Source organism: Cherax quadricarinatus, chromosome 54 (assembly GCF_038502225.1).
Source record: "Cherax quadricarinatus isolate ZL_2023a chromosome 54, ASM3850222v1, whole genome shotgun sequence".
In the NCBI taxonomy this organism is placed as follows: Eukaryota; Metazoa; Arthropoda; class Malacostraca; order Decapoda; family Parastacidae; genus Cherax; species Cherax quadricarinatus.
In genome coordinates, this window is record NC_091345.1 from 10,998,056 (window position 1) to 11,005,555 (window position 7,500).

The window sequence follows — 7,500 nt, forward strand, 5'->3', positions numbered from 1 at the left end:
GAAGTATATATATATACAGTGGACCCCCGTTAACGATATTTTTTCATTCCAGAAGTATGTTCAGGTGCCAGTACTGACCGAATTTGTTCCCATAAGGAATATCGTGAAGTAGATTAATCCATTTCAGACCCCCAAACATACACGTACAAACGCACTTACATAAATACAGTTACATAGGTAAGACACATATGCAACAGTTAGGTATCTTTATTATGAAACGTTTCGCCTACACAGTAGGCTTCTTCAGTCAAGTACAGAAAAGTTGATAGAAGCAGAAGATACTTGAAGACGATGTAATCAGTCCATCACCCTTAAAGTTTTGAGGTGGTCAGTCCCTCAGTCTGGAGAAGAGCATTGTTCCATAGTATGAAACAATATGGAGAAGAAGTGACAGGATGGAGCTTTTTATAGCGCCAAGAGGTGAGACGTAGGCCACTAGGAGAGGTAAGAACTCAGATGTTGAGAGGTCAGGTCCCTCTCAAATCCAGCCCCTCTCACTAGTGGAAGTTGTCGAAGTTGATTGCAGGTCTGTACCAAGATACCCTTGTGTTGCAGTGTCTGACAGATTGAACATTAAAATGGTATAAAATACCGACAGGTTGTTAGGTAAGACACATATGCAACTGTTAGGTATCTTTATTATGAAACGTTTCGCCTACACAGTAGGCTTCTTCAGTCAACTTTTCTGTACTTGACTGAAGAAGCCTACTGTGTAGGCAAAACGTTTCATAATAAAGATACCTAACTGTTGCATATGTGTCTTACCTAACAACCTGTCAGTATTTTATACCATTTTAATGTTCAACAGTTACATAATTGGTCGCATTTGGAGGTGATCGTTAAGCGGGGGTCCACTGTACACACACACACACACACACCAACCTACCTACCTACCTACCATCCGACTTACGACCTGCTCGACTTATGACCACTCGACTTACGACTGTGTTTTTTATGCCAAATTTCTGGGAAATAAACAACTATTTGTGTTGTACACAGTGTTTATCCTAAACCTTACAGTATAAAATACAGTACTTACAGCATAAAAAGTAAAGTAAAACATGAAATACCAAAATAAAACAATAAAATAAAGTCATTACAAAAATGTTTTGTTGATATTCAGTAGTAAAGTTCGACTTACGACCATTTCGACTTACGACCGGTTTCTCGGAACTGAACTCGGTCATAAGTCGGATGGTAGGTGTGTGTGTGTATGTATATATATATATATATATATACACACACACACACACACACACACATATACATACACCTACCATCCGACTTACGACCTGCTCGACTTACAACGACTCGACTTACGACCGTGTTTTTTATGCCAAATTTCTGGGAAATAAACAAGTGCTTGTGTTGTACACAGTGTTTATCCTAAACCTTACAGTATAAAATACAGTACTAACAGCATAAAAAGTAAAGTAAAACATGAAATACCAAAATAAAACAATAAAATAAAGTCGTTATGTTGATATTCAGTAGTAAAGTTCGACTTACGACCGGTTTCTCGGAACCAAACTCGATCATAAGTCGGATGGTAGGTGTATGTATATATATATATACAAACACTGATCTCTGGCTGAAGGAGACTCGAACCTACGAACCTTGGAACAAGGTACACAGTGCTTTACCAATCTACCCACACGGGACCAATACCTTGGAGTCCAGCTTGTGCTAGACTTTGATCCAAGGCAGCCAGCTTTCAGGGAGAAGGCTTACAGCTTTTCATCTCATCCCCTACATGCATCAGCCTTACTAGAGATATTAACAATGCAAGGAATTCGCAAGAGCAGGCGAAATATACACAAACACTGATCTCTGGCTGAAGGAGACTTGAACCTATGAACCTTGGAACAAGGTACGCAGTGCTTTACCAATTTACCCACACTGGACTAATACCTTGGAGTCCAGCCTGCGTACCTTGTTCCAAGGTTCGTAGGTTTGAGTCTCCTTCAGCCAGAGATCAGTGTTTGTGTATATTTCGCCTGCTCTTGCAAATTCCTTGCGCGCGCGCACGCGCGCACACACACACACACACACACACACACACACACACACACACACACACACACACACACACACACACACACACACACACACACACACACACACACACACACATATATATATATTATTTTTTTTTTTTTTTTTTTTTTTTTTTTTTTTCAAACAAGTCGGTCGTCTCCCACCGAGGCAGGGTGACCCAAAAAAAGAAAGAAAATCCCCAAAAAGAAAATACTTTCATCATCATTCAACACTTTCACCACACTCACACATTATCACTGCTTTTGCAGAGGTGCTCAGAATATAACAGTTTAGAAGCATATACGTATAGAGATACACAACATATCCCTCCAAACTGCCAATATCCCAAACCCCTCCTTTAAAGTGCAGGCATTGTACTTCCCATTTCCAGGACTCAAGTCCGACTATATATATATATATATATATATATATATATCTATATATATATATATATATATATATATATATATATATATATATATATATACATTTTATTTATATATATATACATATACACACACACACACACACACACACACACACACACACACACACACAAAATAAGATCACAGTAAACAGGTGATTTTAAAATATGCAAAACAACCACTATGAAACAGTGAAATTCCAAGTGCTTTCGTGACTACTCACATTGTCAAGGAACTTGACAATGTGAGTAGTCACATTGTTCCTTGACAATGTGAGTAGTCATGAAAGCGCTTGGAATTTCACTACTCTTTCACAGTGGTTGTTTTGCATATATATATATATATATATCTCAAAGCCTAATTGTAATTGTCCTGTTACAAGGATTAGTCATACAACTGTGTATTTCAAGCTTTAAAAAGTTCCATTTTATTAGTTGTTATAGTATCTTTTTATGTTTGATGATATAAAAGTTTTTTAATTGTCTTAGTCAGTTTTAATGAATTCTTCCTTTTAAATCCAAGGAATTATAGGCACCCTTCCCTTCCTTGGATCGAATCTAATTACTTTCAGTTCCTGAGTCACTGTATAACCCTATGTTTAATATGTCCTCCCCCCATGAGTATAATGATGATGATGAAGCATTATTGTTGAGTGTATACATTTTGTTATTGATTTACTTATAACCTACATGAGGATATGATAAATGACATGACAACTCAACTGTTTTGAAAGTTGGCTCAAGGTCTGGTTTATATATTGTAATTATCCTGAATTCTATGTAGTACTGGTTGACCATCACTAATCCAGCATCATTTATTTATTTATTTAGAAATTTTAGCATACATACAGAGGTACAAAAAAAAATACAGGTAAGAGCAGCATGCCAAAGCCACTTATATGCATAGCATTACGGGCTGGCTTAAAATTAACTTAAGATTAACTAAGCAATGATGAAATCAGTGATAAGACATTATTGTAAACAGATAACTATAAAGCACAAATGAGTATTACAAAGACAGGTCATATGGTTGCATGCATTGTTGTTCATTCAGTGGAATGGAGTATTCTGTTAGGTAGTGTATTTAAAAAAATAACAAAGTTAGATTGGGTCCTAGGTTTAACATTTATGTGATATAATTGTGAGTAACATTTTGGATATACAATTTATAAGGTTCAGTTATTCAGTATTTATTTGGTTTTGAGTGAGTAAGTGAACTTTGAGAAGAGACTTGAATTTGTAAACAGGTAGTGTTTCTTTTATATTTACAGGTAATGAATTCCAGATTTTAGGGCCTTTTATGTGCATTGAGTTTTTGCATTAAGACCTGTAGGGTGCCAGATTAGTGATTTTCCTGGATCACAGAGTGGTTAGGCTAGAATTCACTTAACCCAGCAGCTAATCACCTCATTTTACCTCTAAAATGCCCTGTAAATCAGTACAATTTGGTTAATAGAGTTAACCAACTTGACTTACATAAGAAAGTTCATCATTGCCACTTCCAAAGTAAAGAGCTGAAATTTACAACTAAGCACATTTACATGTCTTGAGGTGCAGTGACCCAGGAAATTTGAAATTACACTAGCCAAAATTAGTGCTGGATTAGTGATTGCTGGATCAGTGATGGCTGGATCAGTGATGGCTGGATCAGTGATGGCCAGTCGGTAATGGCTGAGTCAGTGATGGCTGATCAGTGATGGCTGGATCAGTGATGGCCAGTCAGTGATGGCTGGATCAATGATGGCCGGTCAGTGATGGCTGGCTCAGTGATGGCCGGTCAGTGATGGCTGGATCAGTGATAGCCGGTCAGTGATGGCTGGATCAGTGATAGCCGGTCAGAGATGGCTGGATCAGTGATGGCCGACCTGTACTTCAAGGATATTATGCTTATCTCTCTGCTCTTGCCTGATGCTTTGACAGCAGAAGGGGTGTCTTAAGCAAATCTGATTGACACCCATTCCCTAAAAACTATATATCCCTTACAAGTTTAGTGCTCTGCAGTGAGTGTAACATTATGTGATGGGAACAAAGAAACATTTCTTCTAAAATTTTATGTAATAGTATGTGCAACTTGTTATTTATGCACTAAGGATTATATTAATTAAAAGCATTTATATTCTTGCAGAATAAACCATTTATTAAAAAATATCGATTATTTTACTTTCCTGTACAATAGTTCATAGCAGTAGTTTGTTCAGATATTAAAAATAATGGTATGTATGCTTTAATATTTTTCACTCTTTTGTATTTTTTCATAAAATAGTCTTATAAAATTACAAAGATACAGTATATTTTTTACTAATGTGCTTTATCATTTTTTTTTTTTTTTCAACAAGTCGGTCGTCTCCCACCGAGGCAGGGTGACCCAAAAAAAGAAAGAAAATCCCCAAAAAGAAAATACTTTCATCATCATTCAACACTTTCACCACACTCACACATTATCACTGCTTTTGCAGAGGTGCTCAGAATACAACAGTTTAGAAGCATATACGTATAAAGATACACAACATATCCCTCCAAACTGCCAATATCATTGTTATTATTTTATATTTAAATATTTTTAAAATATTGATAAATACCCTACATATACAGCATCTCTTTTTGGTGTTCCAAGTTTTCATTAGCTTTCAATTGAGCCATTGTTCACTATGTTCCACCCACTGGCAAAAATCGCCAGCAAGTGGAAAGTAATGAACAATGGCTCAATTTGAAACCAAGGAAAACATGGAACACTGAAAAGAGGTGCTGTATATGTGGGGCCCTCCTGTAATCATTTGTGGTAGAATTGCATAGATTAGGGAAAAAATGATAGAGGATACAACTAAAATAAACAGGTAAAGTATACCTCAAGTAATGAAGTTTTTATGTTTTGAATGATAACTAATATATCTAAATTGAGATAAAGTTGGTCAAAAGTCCAGGTGATTTGGTGAGTGCATGAGAGTTTGTTGGTGTCCTGGGCTGCAATAGCTGGTGTCTTCCACATTATAGCAGCCATATTTTCAAAGACATACATGTTAAATTAGACACATGTGCAACTCCTGGGTATCTTTATTGAGGAAACGTTTCGCCACACAGTGGCTTCATCTGCTCATATGCCGTATTCTATTCAAGATTGATGGACTGACCACATTGACTCAAGGTTGAGGGACTGATTACCTCATTCTCCTCCTGTTCTTCAAGTTTATCCTTTGTATGGACTGATGAAGCCACTGTGTGGCGAAACGTTTCCTCAATAAAGATATCCAAGAGTTGCACATGTGTCTAATTTAACAACGTGTCGGTTCTTTGAACCATTCATCTACAATCCTGTCAGACACTGCAACTTCTTGGGATCTTAATACTTGGGAATTCTTCGCTTGCCTAACCCTTGGGCACGACCTACTTCCACATTGGACAAATGTGACACCACCTACGCCTGCTGCACCTCTCCTTCCATACGGTTTATGAGCTGCTGCTCCGCTCATATGCCGTATTCTATTCAAGATTGATGGACTGACCACATCAACTCAAGGTTGAGGAACTGATTACCTCATTCTCCTCCTGTTCTTCAAGTTTATCCTTTGTATGGACTGATGAAGCCACTGTGTGGTGAAACATTTCATCAATAAAGATACCCAAGAGTTGCACATGTGTCTAATTTAACGTGTTGGTTCTTTGAACCATTCATCTACAAAGACATACATTTTTTTTTTTTTGTTTTCAACAAACCAGTCATATCCCACTGAGGCAGGGTGACCTAAAAGGAAAAACAAAAGTTTTTCTTTATAAATATAGTAATTTATACAGGATAGGTTACCAGCTTTGCTCCCGGACATATATTCTGGAAATCTCTGTGCAAACTGCCCCCTTGTAAGCTGCCCCCCTGGCAAGTACTGATGATACCCTGAGATAGTACCGAGGCTCACAAGTGGCTCTTACAACATATTTCCATTTACTACTGCTCCTGTAAGAAATTCCTAGGTATACACGAATGAAAGATGTACTCACTTGGTGGTGTGGAGTTCTCTGTTCCCTCTTCCCTCAGTACCTCTTGCAATACCGGACTTATTCAGTGTTCATTTGTCTGTCTTCTTTTACCCCCACAGTTGACACCAACCTACGATTTCCCAGAAATGTTGGCCAACTACGCTGGTAAGAAATTCGAAGTCTTGTCTTTCTGCGGGTTTGCTTGGAAGAGACTAATATCCACAGTACGTCGGAAAGCCTCTTAAGATGTTGTCTCGAGGCCAAGTGTGCTAGTAGGAATCTGAGCAGTTTGACACGGCACGTCTCGCCGTTTTGGAGTTTGAATTTCAAATGAGAGCTGGCATCTCCCACTTCATTTGAATTTTTGGGTTGCCAGTTCTCTCTAACTAATATCTGCCTATATTAAAGGCCTAATCCTACATTTGTTAAGTTCCTAGGACTACATCAATAATATCTACAGTTAGTTGCTACTATATATACCTACCTAAACCTTCCTAGAAGGGTAAATATATCAAATATTATGTATAGTCGCTAACTAAGTGTGTGTGTTAAGGGCTCATGAAGCTCGTGTACTGTGAAACATTTCATGGAACGTTTTGGGAGTTATTTGATCTCCCAGTAAGTTTCCACATATGTTATTTATTGGTCATGGACTGGGCTGCTGGGGTGTTTCCCCCTGGAACACCCTCCAGGTATATCATAAAATAAATATGTTTGATAGGAATGAATGGAGATGAATGGTTTTTAGGGCTTGATGAGCTGTTGGATGTGAGCAGGGTAATATTTTATGAAAGGATTCAGGGAAAACCAGTTAGCTGGACTTGAGTCCTGGAGGTGGGAAATACTTTAATAAAGGAGGAGTCTTGCATATTTGTTGTTTGGAATAACATCTGAATTGTCATATCTGAGCACGTCTGCAAAGACAGTGATTATTTGAGAATCCTGGTGAGTACTGACTGATGGTAAAAGTGTTTTTTTTTTTTTGGGTCACCCTGCCTCAGTGGAAGATGGTTGATGTATTGAAAAAGAAGAAAAATGTGTGTGTATGTGCATGTGTGTGCAAAAAAAAA